Source organism: Manis javanica, chromosome 11 (assembly GCF_040802235.1).
Source record: "Manis javanica isolate MJ-LG chromosome 11, MJ_LKY, whole genome shotgun sequence".
NCBI classification, from domain to species: domain Eukaryota; kingdom Metazoa; phylum Chordata; class Mammalia; order Pholidota; family Manidae; genus Manis; species Manis javanica.
This window is the reverse complement of record NC_133166.1, coordinates 107,690,195-107,712,030: the sequence shown is the minus strand read 5'-3', so window position 1 is coordinate 107,712,030 and position 21,836 is coordinate 107,690,195. Positions and strand designations below refer to the sequence as shown.

General features: G+C 40.9%; 1 long non-coding RNA gene across 4 annotated transcripts; it reads left to right on the top strand.

Annotated features, from left to right (window-relative positions):
- The first annotated feature begins 1,536 nt into the window (after nt 1-1,536).
- LOC118969820 (uncharacterized) lies at nt 1,537-19,210 on the top strand. Of its 4 annotated transcripts, XR_012123007.1 has the most exons (8): nt 1,537-2,527; nt 3,966-4,013; nt 6,840-6,949; nt 7,164-7,447; nt 11,982-12,194; nt 12,426-12,539; nt 14,580-14,640; nt 15,180-19,210. It is a non-coding gene; the product is annotated as an uncharacterized lncRNA (long non-coding RNA). The 4 variants fall into 4 exon arrangements; XR_012123006.1 differs by lacking the exon at nt 15,180-19,210 and having other exon boundaries at nt 12,426-15,041; XR_012123005.1 differs by lacking the exons at nt 12,426-12,539; nt 14,580-14,640; nt 15,180-19,210 and having other exon boundaries at nt 11,982-12,418.
- The last annotated feature ends 2,626 nt before the right edge of the window (nt 19,211-21,836 follow it).

The following is a 21,836-nucleotide window of genomic DNA, read 5'->3' as shown; positions in this document are numbered from 1 at the left end:
AAGACTGGGGACAAGAGGGTGTTTCCCAGCGTGTCTCATAGAGAACTGAGATTGCTTTGCACGCTGCCTGCCCATGACCTTGCCAGGGAGGCGAGGAGGGGGCACTGTTCCTCTTTCCTTTCACCCTTCCCCCAGGTTGCCCTTTTTGAGCTCTTTTTTTATCTTCTAGGAACTACCCCCCAAATGCTCCTTTAACCTAGTTCCTCTTTATGGGCATATGGGAGAGGGAAAGAGGGAGCACCCTCTGAGCTACCCCTCGGTGACCCTTGATAATATTCAGGGAATCTCAACAACAGGGAGGGCAGGTGTCACAGAGGAAGTGCCAGCAGGCAGCCCGGCCTTCTCCCTGGCGTGAGCCCTGCGCCCGTGCTCTCTCTGCGCTCTGGGACCTTCCCAGTTCTTCCACATGCACTCCAGCGATGGCGTACACCCCCCTGGCTGAAGGAACAGCCGCCCGCAGTGGGGGTAAGAGGCCGTCAGGACGGGCGTGTTCAGAGAGGTCAGGGAGCCTGCAGGAGCGCCTGCCACTCGAGGGGGTCTGCACGCCAGGAGCTCACGCCAAGAAAGGCCGGCCGGGGGCAGGCGGCGCTGCAGCTGAGCTGGGGGAAGTGGGCGTAGCTGGGGAGGGAGGTGGGCGGAAGCAGGGGCCTGATGCTGCCGGGAGGGAGGGAGGCTCGAGGTGAGACGTGAGCAGAGTGGGGGGAGGCCGGGCTGAGCGGCGCGGAGCAGGACGTCCTCATGACACGCGGCAGGACTTAATTCTCAGCTTGTGCTGATCATGAACCCTCTGCGGTCAAAACAGACATAAATACTTGCATTATTATTTAGAAGCGTGAAAGAATGTAAAAACATTTCAGTCATTTTGTTATTAAGTGCATGTTGGAATCGTATTTTGGATGTACTGGGTGAAATAAAGTGTATAAGAATTAATTTAATCATTCTCCTCGCTTTTTTAAATGTAATTCCTAGAAAGTTCAAAATTACATATGTGCCTCCTGTTATATTTATATTAGACAGTGTGGCTCTTGGACCCCAATCCTGCCATTTTTTTTACTATGCATCCTTGGGGAATTTATTTAACTTCTCTGTACCTCTGATTGCTCAACTACAAAGTTATGAAGATGAAATGACTTGATACATGAAAAGTATTTAGAAAATATCTGAGATATGGAAAATCTTGCTATTATGTATCTACCTATGTCTATCTATCTATCAGCTGTAACATGCATGTATATATATTTATGTGTAGCACCAAGAAAACATAAAAAAAATAAACTGTAAGATGCTTTTATCATATAGTTTTCTTTTGGCACAGGTGAAAGAGTTCTGGTAAACTACAGTCACAAACCAGAAATGAGCCCCAAGAAAAGGTTGACTAGGAATGTGCTTCTGTATTTCCACCCACTGCTGTCCCAATACAAAGTATCTAAAGTGTTTTGCTGATAGTTGGAATAATGATGATTCAATCATTTTTTAAAATAGTTTCAAAATCTTTTAAAAATGGGAACGCCCATAGCGCACCGTTGTGTCATGGCAGCCACGACAAGACACGCACAGTGAGGGTCCGGCAGGTAGGCTGGGCACTGAGGATAAAGACGAATGGTTCTGGTTGTTTAGTGTAAAGAAGAAGAAACTACACGGGAATCAGGGTCTTGTTTGTTTTGAATCTGCAGCTCCTGTGGGTGCATTTGCTTTCGCTGGTTTATTCTCCTGAACGACTCCTAACTTACTCAGATGTGAAACTGAAACCTGGCATGTGTGGACATTTCTCAAGAGGGAAAATCCAAGAGCTGTCGTGGAACTGGAGGAGTGTGATTAAAAAGAGAAAGAGGAAATAGAAAGATTGTGCTGGTGCAGCTGAAGGGACTTCATAGGACCCCACAAATATGTTATGTTATTCAAGAACTTCTTGCACAAATAGAAATCTAGCCACAAAACCCTGGATGTATGAACAGCAGCGCAAGAGTAGGCGTGCTCTTCTCCCGGTCGCATGCGTCACTCTCCAGGGGCTTTTAGCGGGCTGATTCTGAGTTTTGGTTCCATGATTTAAAATGAATGTGATGGATATAGAGAACAGCAAAAATGATCAAAAGATCAGAAAATGAAATATCTCAGGACAGAGAATTATAACACAGGTTTTGACCCTTAAGTAAATGCCACAGTGTTTTTAACCTGGAAAAGGGATGAGTGGATACAAAACTGGAAATGAGAAATGTGACCGAGGCCGTGAATGGACACATGACTACAGACAGTGTCACGTGAGGGCCTCAGACGAATTTCTGCTTGAGAACCGCCAGCCTGCTTTCAGCCTTGTGCTGTCCAAATTCACATCGCTGGCTGGATTTTTCTGGAGGAAGGGGGATGTAGATCTCTGCGTGCCTGTAGCCATGCCCTGGCTGCCCCTCTGAAATGGTGCCCTGCTTCCAGATTTCAGATTGTCCACTTCTGCGTGGGCCTCTCCAGGTCCCTGGAACCCAGCCTTTGTCTGCACCACCCCAGAACCTGGTGATGTTCTTGGCCCAGAGCAGTAAGCGCTTCGTGAATGCTTGTTCCCCGAATGCATGAATAAACTTAGGAAAGTTGAATTTTCTTGAAAGAATATTTTAGAATGATTTGAGACAATCATTGTGTGGCCATTAAGGCCATTACCAAAGAGTTCCTTAATAATCATTGATTTTAAGAATGAGGATGAGATGAGATGATGGTGTGTAGCTACAGGAGTCTTAGAATCAGCATTAATTCTAGCTTGGGTAAGTTGTTTACTTTTTTTGAGGCTCGTCTTCTTGTCTGTAAAATGGGGAGAGTAATACTTAATGCCTTTTAGGGGAATTGTAAGCTTGTAAATCAAATGTGATGATGTACAAAAAGTAGTTAAGCTAAGTGTTTATCACAGTGGAAGCACTATAGTCATTCATTCATTCAACAAGTATCTATTACTACATGACAGGCACTATTCTAGGTGCTAAGAATGTAACAGAGAACAGGGTCAGTAGCATCATTATAAGATAAGGGAAAGTCGCCTGCCTCCCAGTGACGCTCTGTCTCCCATGACCAGAAGGCTAATTCACGGCGCTGCTGTGGGCTGGTGAACTCCTGTCTAAGGTAGAATGTCTGTGCCACAGGTGAGCCCTGACCAGCATGGCATTCTGACGGTTTCATGAGAACAGTGGTCTCCAGACTGGCCTGGGGACTTGGGTCCCTGCGTTAAAATTCTCCCATTGGCCCCAAGCTTCCAGTGTGGAAATGCCCACCCGATTCCGAGAGCTTCCAGACATTCTGCCTGAAATTACTAGCATTAGATTCAGGGGAGAAGCGCTCAAAAATGTGCCTAAGCTCTTTCTAGATATGCTATTGCTTTTTAGAATCAGATTTATGAAGAAAAGCTAAGTATTTAATAGAAGAAACAGGACTTGTCGGTACCAGCGTTGCGGCTTTTGCTTCCTCAGCCGTGGCTCCTTCCCAACCTCTGGGTCTGTTGCCAGATGGACCTTAATTTCTTCTTACCTTCTTTGGGTTTCTCCTCTCCTTACTGGGACCTCCTTAGGGACAAGGAGACAAATTAAAGCTCATGAAACCCCTTATCACTCAATCTGGAAAATTCAGTTGCATCCAAATTCAAAAACTAAGTCCTTAAAGAAACTGAGAAGTCCTCTAAACCCGCAAGTCAGAAAAAGTAGCGGATCCGAAGGCCAGATGGGCATATTCATTGTTTCCTTTGCCGTCCCTCCTTGAGTCTATCTGGAGGGCCATTTCCACAGTATTTTGTCTGATGAGATTTTACTTTCTTACATTACAGAAGAGAAGAGTTGAAGAAAGGAACTGTTGGGGATAGAAACGGAGATAACATTAAAAAAGTGATCAAACGCAGATCTGATTTTTTAGGTCAATTAGAAAGTTTAAGTTTGATAACTTTGAAAGACTACTGAAGTCTAAATTAAACAGTAGAAATTGTTTTGTGTCTACAGGTCAATGGTTTCTGTGGATGTTGGATGCAGGATCACAGGTGCCAGAGGGTGAGCATTAACAGAATCACATTTTTTTGGTCTCTGCTCTAAGGAATTCAGGTAGTTCTGTCTCCTTTTTTCTCTTATTTGTTTCCTTCTCCTGCGGGTCAGATCTAGGCTGGGAGTGACCCTAGGAGTCTCAGCTGGGACAGGCTTGCGAAGGACCAAGGAGGACCTTTCTTAGCCAAGAAAACCAGGTCGATCCAGCGTCAGGGGGGATTTGCATCTGCCTTTGCATCGACCTTCAATTATTTCCAAGAAATTCTGCTGTCCTTGGAATGCTGGCCACCCCTTGACCATAACCTGAATTCTTAGGCAGGAAAATGTTTTTGTGTCAAAAATTTGTGGTCTTGAGGTTTGTTCCTTTTAACTTAGGTTAAAGATGTGCTAATATTATCACTGACATCTGACAATTGAAAAGACAGTTCCAAATACAAGGCACAGGGGAAGGAGATAAACCCCAACGTATTATTGCCCATCACTGTGCAGGGAGCTGGGTGCACATTAGGCCCTTAAAACTTCCAAACAACCATATTAGCTCATTATAACCCCATTTTTAGTTGAGGAAATTAGGGTTCAAATAAATTAAGTGATTTTCTAAAGGTCACACGGCTAAAAAATGGCACTAGAGGAATTTGAACGGCTCTGCCTGACTCAGGGCGGGGATGGATCTGCAAATGCTGGTGCCCCAGCTCCCAGGACCTGCTCACACACTGCCTGGCTTCCTTTAAGGTCTCAGGCACTCTGAGTTCATGTGTGCTGGATTTTCCAGAATGAATGATGCAAGTCACTACAGAATTAAAGCTGAAATATTAGGAAAGCAGGCCTAAAGTTGTGTCCTAAAACATTTGTGTAGCAAATCCAGGAAATTCCATCTGGTTAGGTATACACCCTGCTCAACCCGAAACTGAAATTGGGATCCACAGCTGAAACAAAACCATCTGCCTTTTCAAGGACAAACGTGGGTCTGAAGGAAAAGCTTGAATGTGGTGGAATGTACCGGCCCGAAAGGAAGGGGCTCACAGAACCAGGATCCGAGGGGTAAAGGGGGATGAAAAAAGGTAGTTAAAAATGATGAAAGTGACCTATACCTGGTTTATACCTATTTCTACTTCCTTGAACTGAACTAAAAATAAAACCTTAAATAGCCAATCTCCTGTGCTAAGTTGTGATGGATATGCAACTGGAATTGGAGGTGACAGGGTTTGCCAGAGGGGTGCAGTCTATGGACTTGGTAAGATGGTCTTTTGGGGAGAACTTTCCAGTTGCCTGGACAGTGGCTTTGGGGAAATACTCAGAGAAGCATCCCTGGAATCTGGCTAGAGGACCTTCAGTTGTCCTTCCCCCACACCGCATCTCTAGGACTAGACTGGGCTGGGAACACGCTTATCTTTATCAGTATGTTTTGTGGGAAGCAGAGATGGGTGCAGAGAGATGGAGGCAGGGGAGGAAAACTGGAATTATTCACAGGACATTTTCTTGACCAATATATCAATGTGCCCCAAAGCCTACGTGGGACATCAGAGGGCGCAGCCACGCTGACTTCAGACCCAGATGTGCACTGGGTGTGGTCGCGCATGTCCACGGTGTCTGGGGCTTCCTGCCATCTTAAGAAAAAGGAAGTGCTGCAGTGAGTATGTGTGAGCTGGCGTGTGAATTTCTCACTGCCTGCGCGAGTTTTGATGTGTGTTTCCGGGTGAGAGAGGGAGGAGGGGTGTGGGGCGGAGAGGCGTAGGAAGTACAGTGAGTGGCCATCCCCCTCGGACCAGCTCGTGAGGTCCCACCATGCCCTGTGTCGCTCCAGGTCTGGGAGTGATTGTCCTTAATGACCTGTTCGGTTTCACTCCCCTAGTTCTGGGCTACCACATCTGTTTTTAATGTTCTTTCAATTACAAAAGCAATATATATTCAATGAAGAAAATTTGGAAAATATAGAAGACAGGGAAAATAAAATAAAACTGGCTCATAATTCTGTCACCCTGCAATAACCACTATTAGCATTTTGTTGTGTATGCGTCCAAGTCTCTGGCTTGCAAACTGGAATGACGCTCTGCACATGGCTTTGTGACCTGCTTTTTCCCTTTGACGTTTGGCTTGGTTTTTATGTGACAAACTTTCCTCGTTCTGTGTGCCTCAGCAGCTTACTGGGGCGATTCCCCATCCCCACCAGACCCCCTGTCTGCTGGCTTCATCACGGGCCCTCTTGCAGTGGCCTCCCCAACTTTCCCTTAGAATTCCTGATCCTTCCATAGGGTCACTTCTGGGCTTAGACCTTCAAATCTCCTTTTGAAATCACCTGGTAAAGTCTTGAACCTCAAAACAACAGAATTACCTTTCTATGCCACATGAAACTTTGCTGGAGAAAAACATACACTGTGTTGACTCCTGAAAATGCTACTGTTCAACAGGCTGACCCTCAACAGACGGCATGCACCCCCGCCTCCAGCCTCTTCGCGGCCCCTCTGCTCTGAGTTGTCTTCTGTGGCCCATTCACCTGCCATCAGGTCTTCCCTCAGATGTTGTCACTGAACTCAGAGGCGGCATCTAGCTTGGGCCTCTGTCCCGGCATTGGAGTACTGGCTGCCTGGCCGTCTCTTTGGTTTTAGACTGTAGGCTCCTTGAAGAGAAGCACCATGCCCAGTGGAGTTTTGTCATATAGTAACTGCTCAATAAATGTCTGCTAAATAAAAGAATAAGTAAATGAAAAAATCTACTTTTCCCTTTTTCTCCAGTTCACAAAGAGCTTTACCTACATTATCATAGTTTATTCCTTTAAACATCTCTGTGGTATTGCTCTGATGACAGTATTTTGCCGTTTATATGTGTTTTGAGCAGGACGGCCAGAGGCTCGGCGTTACCCTCTCTCCACCACACTTCTCACGCTTCCCCACCGACGTAGCTCCTGAAGCAGACGAGACTCAGCCTGGGGGTGCAGGATGTCGTAGGTGACCTGTCCTGCATGACATTTCTATTAAGTATCCAAAATCTATTACCTTAAAATTCTCTTAAAATGTATGCCAATTTAGCCTATTATTCCATTACATGTTTGCTTCAATATTATTTTTTAAATAAATTACTAGTCAATTTACTTTAAATCATTTGGCTCCTTGCCTCCCTCCCACAAATAAAACTGCCCCATATTCATCCTATGGATTCTAGGCCCTTCTCGCCTCCCGTCAGTGTCTGTGGAGGAATGAATCCAACCAATTCGGGACACATCGCGCTGTGCCACACAGCCGTCCCCAGGCCCGGGCTGAAGGCAGGGCTGGGTAATCCTGCTGCGTGAAACAAGAAGCGCCAGCTCAATGAAGCAGCATCTGCTTCCGGGGCAAACACGCTGAACGACACCTGGCTCCACGCGTTATCAGAGACAAACACGTCTGGACAAGGTTTCAAGACATTTTGCAACTTAAATCAAAAGAAACTCTTCCTGACTTTCCCAGGTATGTAACCACACTCTCCCCTCTCTTCCTCTGAGCAGGCAATGTACCTCTGTGGGTAACTATGACATGTATTGCACATATTTAAAGGATATAATGTTCCCGAGGGAGAAAAAAATTAATAAATGTTTTTAGGTCCAGAAATGAGATAAAGTAACTTGTGCGGACTGAGTCTCAGTCACTTGACTCTCAGGTACACCTGCTCAACCCTTCAGAGGTCTCACTCATAACGAAAGGATGAAAATTGCAATATGAGAAATATCAATGCATATTTTGATTGCATTACTAAGGGATTTCCATTTTACACAACAGAAAAAGACAGGAAATCTTCTATCATTTATGGCAGATTATGGCAGATTATTTATGGAGGATAGAATTCTCAAAAATCTGGCTTTCTGCTTTATAAAATTATCTCCAAATGCAATAATCATACATAAATCCTCTACTTCGTATTGCTACTCATAATGGCCTTTTTGATAAATATTTTCTTCTATCACCAAAAACCCCTGAATGACCTATTTTGATTTATTTGCTGAAAAATCAGTGTAAAATAGCAAGAATACTGTATTCTCGTGAGGCCATAAAATACAGATATGTGACAAGAAAGTTAGTTGTAAAGGCAGAGCTCAGAAACTACATACATGAGCTATTTTTGCACTTTATTTTAGTTTTAATCATCTTTTGTTTCCTTGGATTTTGATCTCAAAATTGGATTCTTCTTCACTGGAGACCTTGAACATGGCAAAGTTGCAAAGGTGTGCAGAATTCCAAAATTGTAAAATGCAGTAAAAATTAAAATCTGTAAACCAAGAGTTTAAAATTTAGTAAATCACCCTCTGGGTCTCTGAGCGTTTATGCTTAGGATGGACATGTGGGGAGATTCAAGATTTCAAGCAAGAGTTTAGTATCAGAATTGTCCTCTTTACACTAAAACCATATTCTGAGAGTTCTGACCCGGGGATCTAAATTTATAGCTTTCTTTTAAAATACTGATTGTATTGCAAAATATACAAATAAACAGACTCCAGGGAGGCAAAAAGCATTCCCTCCCTTCCTCCCAAATCCGCTTCCTTTACACGTCTCTGCTACGGTGGCTGCAAGCCAATTCCTGTGGCAAGACGTTTAAAAACAAGTGTGTGGCTCCGTATTGATTGGTAACGTGAAATTCGGCTCCATGAAGTCTGGAGAATGAATCGGGAGTGAAAGCTGTTACCTGCCTGACTTCAATGTATCTTTGTTTGCTTGCCACAGGAAAAACAATTTAATAACAGGCAGTTTACAGTCTCGATTATAGTGGACTGATGAGGCCCCCTCTTGATGTGCTGGCAGAACTCAGCCAACAGATGGGTAGTTGTATTTATTAATTTTTTATAAAAGTTAGCTTTCAATGGCCCATTTGTGATTGAATCCAGAATTCCATAGTCTCTACTACTGACCTCTCTTACAGCCGGCAGCCCTAAATTTTGCCAAGATTTTCTGGCTGTGTCTATAAGACACCAACATGAACAGATGGAATATGCAATACACTACAGTTATTTTTTTGTGTGTGTAACAATTCTCATGTTAATTTTCTGAGCTACCCAACCAATTTAACACAAATAGGGGGTGAACATAGACACAATGGGTAAGTGAAATATTGCACTGTGTAGTATGTCTGTGTGAAGGATTCTTTTTATATAGGCTCCATTGGGAAAAATGACTTGCTTGTATTAACTTGTAAGATCTACAACAGAGAGTAATAGTCCTCCCACTTAACTTGAAATTCCAGTATTAAGTTTAGTTGGAATAAGCAGGTTTATCAATGATTAATAAGATCACAATAATTAACAGTATCAATTTATACATCATCTAATACAATGTATTAGGCATTTACTACTGCCATAGGTCATTGTTGTTTATGTTCATATGTTTCTATTAAATTCAGAATGTGGCTGACTTTCTTGATGCTAATAGAGAAAAGCCATTTGTCTTAAGTGGGGGAACTTTGAAAGAAATTCGGGTCATCTTAAGCCATTTTGTTTCTTTGTTTTGATAATTTTTCATCCTAGTCAAAAGAGACAATGGCTATTTCTGATTCAGTGAAGAATTATTATTATTATTATTCTATTATTCTATGGAATAATAATAAATTATTATTCTGATAATCTAATTTGTACCAGGATTTAGGAGCATTTTTACACCACAATAGAAAATGAAATAGAAGCAAAGCAAAAAACAGGAACCTTCAAAAACCTCCCCCTTTGGTTTCCAAGAGCCTCGTGGCCCAGGCCCCTCACCAGCCTCTCCTCTCTGCATCTCTGTGACTCAACAGAGAGTTCTGGCTTCCTGCCCTTTCTTTCACACCGGCAGCATCCACATTTTAACACCAGCCTCTGGTGCTACTTACATTTTGCTGCCTTTTAAATGCCTTTTCATATTTTAAAAAAATGGAAGAAGAGAAAAGGTTGAGGAAGATATAATTACTTTCCACCTTTCCATGCCACCGCCTCCTTACCCCTCTACCCCAAGAAGAAAAACAGTTCAGATGCTTAGGATCGACATGGATTTTTAGCCTACATGTGATTCTGATTTTTCTACTCTGATTTGGGCCAGTGATAAGACATCTTTGTCTCCTCTGGGATCCAAGGAGGAAAGCTTTACTTATCTCTCCCAGAAATATAATGCTTGCTGTGTGTTATTTTTTAAATCCAATTAATGAAATTGCCTTTCATTCCCAGTTCAGTAAGTAGCTTTGAATAGATGTTGAATTTTGTCAAATGCATTTTCTGTAGCCATTGAAATGATAACATAATTTTATTCTATTCCTACATTAGTATGGTGAATTACTTTGGTCTCTGAATGTAAGTGCCCATCTGGAATAAATATTTTTAGTGATGACTTCTTTTTTATCCCCATTATTAGTAATTTTTACCTTTCTAACAAAATTTGTCAGTCAGTGTGTATTTAGCACTTGCGTAAGTCTTTTAAAAGAAACAAAATTTGGATTTGTTAATATATTCTGCAGAACATCCTTTTCTTTCCATTTCTGTTTGCTTTTATATTTATTATTTCCTTTGTCTGCTTTCGCAGGTTTAATTTGCTCTCCTTTGTCAGGAGTCTTAAAATGGATACTTAGGCCAATGAAAATAATTCTTAGCCTTGCTTCTTTTCTAATATATTCATCAATGCTATGAATTTTCCTCAAAGTGTGGCTTTAGCTGCTTCCCAATGTTTTGATATGCCACATTTTAATTCTCATGGATATCATTTACAGTTTAAATGTTTGCCCCGTTAATGTGATCCATGGATCCAAACTGAATCCACGACTACATATATAATTTGATTCCTAAACATTCAGGTATTTTTAGTAATCTTTTTGCTATTGATTTCTAGTTTGGCTCTGTAATCAAAGAACATCTTCTGTCTAATTTAAACCCTCCAATTTGTCCATCCTTCCCATGTGGTCACTGTGGGATATTTGCTTTGCAGCCAGCACTGTGCTATTATAGAACCAAAATGATCATTGCTATTTTTCTGCATTTTCTTGAATTATTAGTACAATTTTTCATTTTGGGGAATATTTGGCTTTTGTCAGAAATTTTGAAGTTTTAAACAGTCTGCATTAGCATTTTAATCTTTTTAATTGTTATCTTTTATTTCATGTTTCAGAAAATTATTACCTGTCTTAACATCCTAAAGATATTCTAATACATTTTATTTTTTTAGGTTCCTACAACAGTGAAAGAACATACTGATCAAATAAGACACCGAGAGAACAGTCATAAGCCAGGAGTGGTCTAAGCAGACTGATAAATACTGTCACCCCTTCCCAGGAAAATTCTTTTTTAAAAAAAATCTCTTATATCACTCATCTGTCCAGATTGAATTGGGACCTTTTAATAACAACAGCTAACATTAATTACTGATTATATGTTAGGAATTATCCTAGATGCTCTATAGATATGTTTAATTTCATTCTCCCCCAAGTCCTGTGTGTAGGAGTGACTATCACCCCTGTTTACAATGAGGACAGTGTCATGGCGACCGTTCTGGATCTGGTAAGCAAATAGAAGCAGCACTTGAATTCAGGCAGCCTCTTCCAGGATCTGACTATCAGCCAGTACCGAATGCTGGGATTATTAATAGCACACAAAGGATTATATATTTGTTCTCTGCCTCTGGGATTTCTCTTGGTTTTGCTCCTCTTGTTTCATCTAGTGTCTCTTACTTCCATTCTTAGCTTTTGACCCGGTCCTGGCTGTTCGCCTAGGCCCTCTGAGTGGACAGCCCTGCTTTAATGACCCGCCCAGCCCCCGTCTAACGCTGGCGCTCACTGCTGCTCTCTCCCCGGCTGCGAACTCCTGGCTGGCACTCCATCCAGGGTTCAGGGCTCAGTTTATTCTTGCCTGACGGGATATTGAAGGATGAATGTGCTCTTCTCTTCCTGTAACCCTGATAACAACTTGTGCCATATCCCGTGTCTCCCCTAAAGGCCCATTCCATTTGTTATCGCTTCATTTGATCAATCATTCTCTTTCTTTCTTCTTGAATTTGCCAGACATTTATCAGTGTGGAGCTGATGTGTTCTAAGCACTGGGCATATGAAGATGAATACGGTGTGTGCTTTGCCTTGAACGGTCATGACCCAGCTGAGCGGACAGGAGTGTAAACAGACTGATGATAACCAGGGAGAAAGCACTGAATGAACTATTCTGCATCCTTTCACAAAGGAGGCGACGGATGTGCTGAGTCTTCAAAGATAGGTTTTCAGGTGCATGATGAAGAGGTGCCCGGAATTAGGGCTTAAACGAGAATGCTGCATCTCCCTATATTCTTTCAACATTGAATGGAATTCGCTAGCAGGAAAGAGCTTCAGCGATCTTGGGAGGATTTATGATCTCAGAAAAATCACAGAAAATAAGATGTTTATTATGTTAAAATCTTTCATTTGGGTCTTCCTTTTCCTTACTCATTCCCTCCTTTTCTTTTCCATGTTTCCCAGGGCGGTTTTGGCAGCCACAAAGCTGGTGACCGTTGGTCTGTAGCCTCACGTTTCCAACACAGAACACCAGAGAAGCCCACTGCCCAGTGACCCCCCAAGAGGCCACAGTGCCCTGTGAGTGGGGGTGAGCGTTCAGGCCCAGGCCCCATGGGCAGCATCTGCCACCAGCGCAGAGCAACTCAGGGAGCCCCTGGAAGCATGTTTCTCTTCTGTCACGTTCTGGGGGCGTATCCTGGTACACTACCAAAGCATTAATGAGAGCAATTCTTTTAGAAAACTAAATTACTTTATCAAGGTTGAAAACAAGCCAGTGTCCAGGCCGTTTTTGTCAGTGCGCACGTCTTCCATAGAAAAATGGCATCAAGAGTAACTGCAGATTCTTAAAATTTTTTCCTTAATTATATGTAGTTAACCTATATGATATGGCCTAGTCAAAATATTGCAAATATTTTTCATTCACCATAAAGTTCTTTATGACCTTTTTGGGTTAAAGAGACTTTTAACTTCATATTTTTGAGACAGAGTCATCGCTACCAAAAAGGTCACATTTCTGCATATTACTAGCCTCTGTTGACCTTCATGAGGTTTGCAGCCCAGGGGTGTCTTTCCAGCTCCCCCAGAACTCATGGCGGTCGTAAGGGACCCCAAGTCACCCACCCTTTGCTCCATTTATTATTCTCTGAACTTGTTGGTTAACTTTTCAATCCCAAATGCAAAATGAAATGATTGTTTTTTTTATTCAAATACTTTACAAATGCATTCCTTTTTTTATAAGGTAGACAAATTAACAAGAAGAAAGAAAATGGAGAGCAGTCTCCTTTATCAAATTAAAAATGGCAAAACTATCTTTTAAAGAAAAGAACCTAGCAGTCACCTTCAAGTTCAGAGTTGTAGATAATTTTTTGGGTGGTTATGAGGGAATATGTTTAATCTGTAGTAGAAACAGTTGAATTAGATATTAAACAGCACTGCTGAATTATGTATTGTAAGAAAGGATAAAGTATTACTCATGTTACACTAAATTTTGTAGCAAAGGCAGTTTAAGAATAATTCTAGCCTGGGTCTACAAATTGAACTTTTTTTTCAAAAACAGGGCCTGTCTACCCCTCCAAAAGAAAGAATAGTTTTACCTGGGATAATATAGAATATTCTATATTATTAGAATTGCTGAAAATAATAAAAGAGAAGAAAGAAAGAAAAAACTTAGAGCTCAGTCACGATAAATCCCCAACTCCAATGAATTCCAGTTTCAGAATGTCTTCTAAATATCTCAGATAGATAATTGTACAAACGCTGAGTTTTTAGCACACCTTGTGGTGGAAATTTTTAAGTATTCACCTCTGATTTCTGAATATTACTTATTTAGAAATTTTATAGATTTTCAATGTACTCAAATATAACAAAACATTCACAAAACCTAAAAAATAAGTGAAGTAATCTCTTTTACTCTATTTGCAAATGATTCCAAACATTTTAATTTTCCTTGAAATTTTATTAACATGTAAACTTAAATATCAAAACTGCTTTGTTTTCATGAAGGTATATAAGAATATTTTCATATGTGAAAAATATGAAAGTTTCACTATTGTCAAAAAATTTTATGATAAATCAATTCTGATTCTTGGTGGTAACAGCTGTCATAACTGAAAAATATATGCTGTACTGATGTATAGGTCCAACAGCAGAAACTGTGCTTATTAAATTATGGTCCTAAGTTTCATCCACCAGTTGAGCAAAGGCTTTTGCTGAAATTTATCCGTTAAATTCCTTCCATCCCTAAAGTCCATGACTAGTTGTTGCACAATAATTAGGAAGATTTACAGTCTGGTATTTTTAAATATGAATTTAAAGTACAGAAATTGTGTGGGAAAATCTAAGTTTAGAAAATGATGCTTATACATTTTTCACAATGCCCTATCCTGTGTGGCAAAGTAAAGCACAAAAACCAGAAACATTTCATCCACTCACTTTCATAGTGCAGAGAATCAGCATGTGTGTTGTTGAACCCCTGCGTGGTGAGGCTGTCAGAGGTCTTCAGGACGCAGCCGCCTCCTGGCGGAGACAGAACTCCAGGCCCAATTCTTCTATGAAATAATAGTGTCACACTTCTTTCTTATTTACAAATGGAACGTTCTCGTGTTTCCTTTACCTTAGTGGGCTGCCTGGAGTGTCCCCTGCGTAGGCGCACCCCAATGGATAGACCTCTAGACTGCATGTGAGTCATGGGGCACTGACTAAATGAATCATACTTTGGGGGTACAATTCTGTTTAAATAGCAAATTTCTTCTTCTCCTGATTCAATATCTCCCATCTCTTAAACTCTACTCTTTGGTCTTGGTTCGATTTACTGGAAATGGTGAAACCACATCTAGACTGCGTATGCCAGGGTCAGATGCCACTTTAAAAATCATACAGTCAGTTTCCATTCAGTTAAGGTATCGTGTTGCCAGATTTAGAATGAAAACACAGGGCACCCCATTAAATTTGAATTTTGAATAAAATGTATTTTGAAGTATATGAATATGTCCTAACTATTTGCAAATGATCAGTGCCTTTATTTTATCTGGTGGCCTTATGCAGGTGACCAGTCTGCAAGGCTTCCGACCTGTGGGTAGCCGGTGTCTCCCTTCTCTAAACAGAAATATTTCTTGGTATATAGGGGAATAGTTGCTTATAAATCAAGGGTATGTGTATGTAAACATCAAAATTGGCTAAAGTGACACTTTAACTTTTTTCTTGCTCTTTGTTATCAAGTGTTTATCTAGTATCCTGACATGGTAGGTCCTCAGAAGCTTTGTGGACTGGGAGCGAAGATAATATGAAAAGTGGATTCAGATCCCGAAGGTCCAGACCTCACATGTCACCAAAGAGGAAGATGAGCTATTGTTTGAGTTGATTATGGGCACAAGACAGTGGTGGCTAAGCCGGACACACAGCATGTGCTTCTGGCCTTCTGGCCGGAGAAAGTCCGCCTCACTGAGCATGGAACAGTCTGTAAGCTCCTGAGTGGATCTAGCTGTCCGTCCAGGACCTCTGCAGCCCCACAGCTGGCTGCCCAGGACTCTGTTTGCTTGCATTCACTCTCAAAGTGGCCCCCGAATGCACCTGTCCACTCGATGCACAGGGAGAAACTCACCTTCAAGAGGCATTCTCGGCCTGTCATGGGGACGGCATACTGCCGTCCTAAGTCGTGAATGTGAGTTGGGGGAAGAAGAAAACCTCCTCTAAACTGAAATCATCATTGCAGCACAGCTACATATTCTATGTGACAGATTTGGAGACTAACAGAAATGGGCTATGGAGGCATGTTAAAACGTTATGACCCCAATAAAAATGTCCCATAGTTATCAGCATAATAAAGCCAGGACACCAGGGGAGAACCCTCCTGAAATCAGCCAGTGAGAAGAAACATAACCAGAGGTTCAGTTTTGCAAACAAAGCAGGCTCTGGAATCACAGTAGCCAACCCAGGCGGGAGATGGGGGCAGGGACAGATTCATGGTCCTGTGGCCTGTGCAGCTGCACAAAACCCAGGTCTTGGAAAGGCTCCAGGCTTGGTTTAATGCTCTACTGTTCTTGACTTGAAAATCCTAACGATTCGGATAAGGGGACCCCACATGTCCATTTATTTTGCAGTGGGTCCAGGAAATCATGTAACCTGTCCTGTGTGGAGGGGATCATGTGGTCAGAGCTGTGGTTCACGGTCAGAGAGCAGAGTTTTCCCATGCACTAGGTCTGCTCCGAGACTGCTCTGTGCACACACAGTTTCCCTCATCCAGTGGGAGAACCACATGCACATTAATATCCAAGTCAGATCTAAGCTCTGGCGCCTCGTTATCTCTTCTTCCAATCCAGTTGTCACTAGACCTGTAGTTTCTATCTCCTACTATATTGAAATCTATTCCCTCCTCTCTGTTTCCCCTGCTAATGGTTTCCTTCATCTTAGAAGAGATCAACAAAATTAAGACCTGGGCTTTTGAAAAGATATATAAAATTGAGAAACCTTTAGCTAAGTTTACCATAAAAAAAGAGAACTCAAAATTATAACTGAAAAGGAGAATCATTACAACTGATAACATAGAAATACAAATGATGAAAGAGACTATGAACAATTACATGCCAGCAAATTGGACAACCTTGGACAAATGGATAAATTCCCAGAAACATGCAACCTACTAAGGCTGAATACTGAAGAAAGAGAAAATTTGAATTGACCTGTAACTAGTAAGGATATTGAATCAATTATCAAAAATCTGCCAATAGAGAAAAAAAGTCCAGGACCAGATGGTTTCATGTGTGACTTCTACCAAATATTTAAAGAATTAATGCCAAGCCTCCTCAAACTCTTCCAAAAAATTCCCAAGCTCATTTTGTGAGGCCAGCATTACCCTGATACCAAAGCCAGAGACGGATACTACAAGAAAATAAAACTATTTTTACATCGTGCCTCATACATACAGATGTAAAAATTCTGTATGAAATACGAGCAAACTAAATTCAACAGCAAATTAAAAGGATCAGACATCATGATCAAAGTTTATTCCTTCGATGCAAGAATGTTTCAACATATACAAAGCAATAAATGTGATATACCACATTAATATAATAAAGATAAAAATCATATGATCAGCTCAGTAGGTAAAGAAAAATCTTTTGACAAAATTCAACATCTTTCCATGATAAAAACTCTCAGCAAGTGGTATAGAAGGAATATATCTCAACATAATCAAGTCCATTTATTATACAAGCCCACATACATAGTTAGAATCATATTCAACAGTGAAAGATTGAAAGCTTTGAAAGCTTTTGCTCTAAGATCAGGAATAAGACAAGGTGCCTATTCCCATCACTCTTGTTTAACACAGCACTGGAAGTCCTAGCCAGAGAAATGAAGCAAGAAAGAGAAGCAAAATGCATCCAAGTCAGAAGGAAGAAGTAAAACTGTCTCCGTTTGCTAATGACATGATCTGGCACATACAAAATTCTGAAGACTCCACCTGTTTTATAAAAACTGCAACAACTAATAAACACACTTCGTAAAGTTTCAGAATACAAAATCAACATTAAAAAATCAGTGGGCTCACTGAAAAAGAAATAAAGAAAACAATGCCATTCAGAATAGCATAAAAAAGATAAAAATAATTAGCAATTTAACCAAAAAAGTGAAAAATCCATATTTTGCAAACTGTAAGATACTGATGAAAGAAACGGAAGAAGATATAAATTAACAGAAAGACATCCCATGGTCGTGGATTGGGAATGTTAATATTGTTAAAATGTCTGTATTGCCCAAAACCATCTATAGATCCAATGCAATTCCTATCAGAATTCCAATGGGATTTTCATAGAAACAGAAAAAACATCCTAAAGTTCATATTGAACCAAAAAAGATCCCAAATAGCCAAAGAAATATTGAGAAAGAACAGAACTAGAGGCATTGCATCTCCCGATTTCAAACTACATTGCAAAGCTAGACTGATCAAGCAGACACATGGGCCTCTTGAACAGAGTGGGGAACTCAGAAATGAACCCACACATCTGTGGACAACTGATACTAGAGAGACAAGAAAACTCGACGGAGGAAGGATAGTCCCTTCAATAAGAGGTGATGGGAAAAGTACATGTTCACATGAGAACGAATGAAATTGGACCTCCAAGGTTACACCACTCACAAAAACTTACTCAGCATTGGTTAAGAACTTAAATTAAGACTTTGAAACCATAAAATTCCTAGGAGAAAACAAGGAAAATCTCTATGACATAAGTCTTGGCAATTATTTTTTTGGATATGACACCAAAAGCAAGCTAACAATCTCTGTACAGCAACAGAGATAATCAATAAATGAAAAGACAACCTATGGAAAGGGAGAAAATATTTGTGATTTATATATCTGATAGTGTTAATATCCAAAATATATAAGCAATTCAAACAGTCAATAGCAAAACAACTAAACAGAAAATAGGATTTTAAAAATGGGTAAAGGGCCTGAATAAACATTTTCCCAAAGAAGGCAAACAAATGGCTGATTAAAATGTGAAAAATTGTTCAACCTCATTTATCATCAGGGAAATGCAAATCAAAACCACACTGATTAATCACCTCACAATTGTTAGAATGCCTGTTATACAATGACAAGAGATAAGCCTTGGTGAAGATATAGAGAAAAAGGAACCCTTCTGCATATTGGTAAGAGCAAAAATCGGAGCAGCCACTATGTGAAACAACATGGAGGGTCTCCAGAAAATTAAGAATAGAACCAGCATATGACCCAACAATACAACTTCAGGCTTTATATCCAAAGGAAATGAAATCTCTATTCAAAGAATGTCTGCACTTCCATGTTCATTTCAGCAGCATTTGCAGTTGCCAAGATATGGAAACACCCTGTGTCTATCAATAGATGAATAGATATAGAAAGTGTGGTACATACAAAGTAATATTATTCAGCCATAAAAAAGAGGTGAAGGCTGTATTAACTAACACTATTGTAATAAGCATTTCTCGATATATAAGTGTATCAAATCATCACATTGTGTACCATAAATTTACACAGTTACGTCTCAATTATATCATAATGAATCCAGAAAAATGTGTATTAGGCTTCTTGAAGTTATTCCACATTCATAGATGCTATTTTTATTTTTTTAAATTACCTTTCACTGTGTGCTTCATTTTGGATAGCTTTCATTGGCCTGTGTTCTAGTTCATTAATGCCTAATCATCAGCTTACCATATCCAGTAAATTTCTATTGCACACAATAGAGTTTTCATCTCTGCACATTTGACTAGGGTCTTTTAAAATATAATCTGTATCTCTACTAAACTTTTTGAATGAATGGAATGCAATTTAATAACTATTTTAATGCTTTTGCCTGCTAATTCTATCATCTACATTAGTTCTGCATGGTGTTTTTCTCAGTATGCCATCTCTACTTTTATTTATTTATTTATTAAGGTATCATTGATATACAAACTTATAGATGTTTCACATGAGCAACGTTGTGGTTGCAACATTCACCCATATTATCAAGTCCCCCCCACACCCCACTGCAGTCACTGCCCATCAGCGTAGTAAGATGCCACAGAGTCACTACTTGTCTTCTCTGTGCTGTACTGCCTTCCCCGTGACCCATCTACAGTATGTGTGCTAATTATAATGCCCCTTAATCTCCTCTCCCTCCCTCCCCCACCCCTCCCCTTTGGTAACCACTAGGCCCTTCTTGGAGTCTGTGAGTCTGCTGCTGTTTGGTTCCTTCAGTTTTGCTTTCTTTTGCTCCACAGATGAGTGAAATCATCTGATACTTGTCTTTCCCCGCCTGGCTAATTTCACTGAGCATAATATCCTCCAGCTCCATCCATGTTGTTGCAAATAGTAGGATTTGTTTTCTTCTTATGGCTCAACAATATTCCATTGTGTATATGTACCACCTCTTCCTTATCCATTCATCTACTGATGAACACTTAAGTAGTTTTCATTGACTAACTTTTATTCTCATCATCAGCTGTATTTTTCTGCATTTTGTATATATAGTAAACTTCAGTTCAGTGCCAGACACTGAATTTGTCTTGTTGGTGCTGGGTATTTTTATTTCTGCAGCTTACTGAGATTTGTTTTAAGATTCAGTTTCTTAGAAATAATTTTGTATGTTTGAGTCTTGCTTTTCAGATTTGTTAGTTGGGACCAGACTAGTATTTAGTCTAGGGCTGATCATTCTTTTCAAGAAAAGGATCTTTTCTGCACACTCTAGGATGGCTGGTCCTGACCTGGAGATCTGAATTCTTGAGCTAGGGGGTGAGCTTCCTTAAGGAGAGTTTTTGTCTGGATAGGGTAGGTTATGCAGTGCATACCTATGCCTCAGCATCTCAGAAACAAGGTTCAGTTTCTTGCTCATACTGCGTGGGCGGCTGGGGGTCCATTTCTCTCTGCCCTTTGCAGCCACTCAGAGACCCACATGGATGGCCCCCAGCATCTGGGCAGGGAGGAGGTGACCTGGTGAAGCACACGCTGGCCCTTAACGCTGCCTCCCAGAGGCCACACATCCCTTGCACTCGTTTTATGGGCACAACTGTGTATGATGGTGGAACTCTTCAGGCTTGAGTAGAGAACAACAAAACCGCATCGTTACACAGATGGTGGTTCTCAGGGTTCATGGCTGGGTTACTGGGCCGTGGTTAGAAACATAGCTGCCGATATCTGGGGCTCTAACAGCTACAGGCTCAATGATCCGAGACCAGAAACACAGGTCAGGAAAGCACTCCGAGAGGGAGAACCCCAAGTGGGACTGAGCTGGGATAAGTTCAAATGCCTGAACTAGGACAAAATAGACGAAAGAGCAGATAGAGCCTCCCAAGGGTGTCTGGAAGCTTCCTGTGCTCATCTCCTCCTCCACCTGATATTTATTCAAATGTTAATTCCAGTGGACGAAGAAGGTCTAGGTAGTCAGAGCCCCTTGTATTCAAGTCCAGATCTGGACTTCAAAGAACTTTAAACCAATTCTGACACTTTCCAAATGGTTTCATCATATTGTAAAAATGGACATTTTATTTGACTGTAAATTTTATTTCCACCAGAAATTATTTATCAAGACAGTTATATTTCAGCATCTCCTAATGTTCTCATAATGTGGTTATTGTTCTAGCAATGGAGTGATGAGTATTTATGGAGAATTTTCTCTGTTAGACGTTTGATATGAATTATACCACTTGATCCTTGCATAAAGCCTGTGAATTCATCTTGAGCAGTTTGATGCTCAGAGGCCGCTCACCAACTACATACCACACTCCAGGCCCTGCACATTCCCTCTTTACGTGGCTTATTTCATTTACTTTCACAGCAACCTTAGACAGCTAGGTGACTACACACAGGTGAAGGCACAGAGGCACACCACTGCTTTTCCAGAAGTTACTAAGTTAAAAAACATAGTGGAGTGGCATTTTAGGTTAAGTTTGTCCATTTGGTAAACCCTATTATTTACTTCAAGCTTCCTTGTTTATTGGGAAAAGATATTAAACTAAGAATAACTAAAAGCAATCCAGTTCACCTCATCCTGTGCTGTCTGGTAAGAGCTCAGTCAGGCTGGGCACCTGCCGCATTATCCACGACTTAGCTGCTGTCCACTTATTTTCTTGCTTCAGTGGCCACTTGGATGGTCTGCTCTCTATCAGCAAGGGTTTATTTGTAACAGAAACCCCTACCAACTGTCATTTTAAACATGAAGGTATTTATTGCTTTCTTAACAAGAAGTCTGGAAGAGGTGATTTCAACTTTGATCCATCAAAATCCTGGGTTGGTAGCTTATAATTCTGCAGGGTTTCTTAAGGCCGCCACCCAGAAATGAGGCATCGGCTCACTCACAGTTTACAGACCCAAGTGAGAATAATGGCCGGCCAGTAGTTTGAGTAAAGACAGAC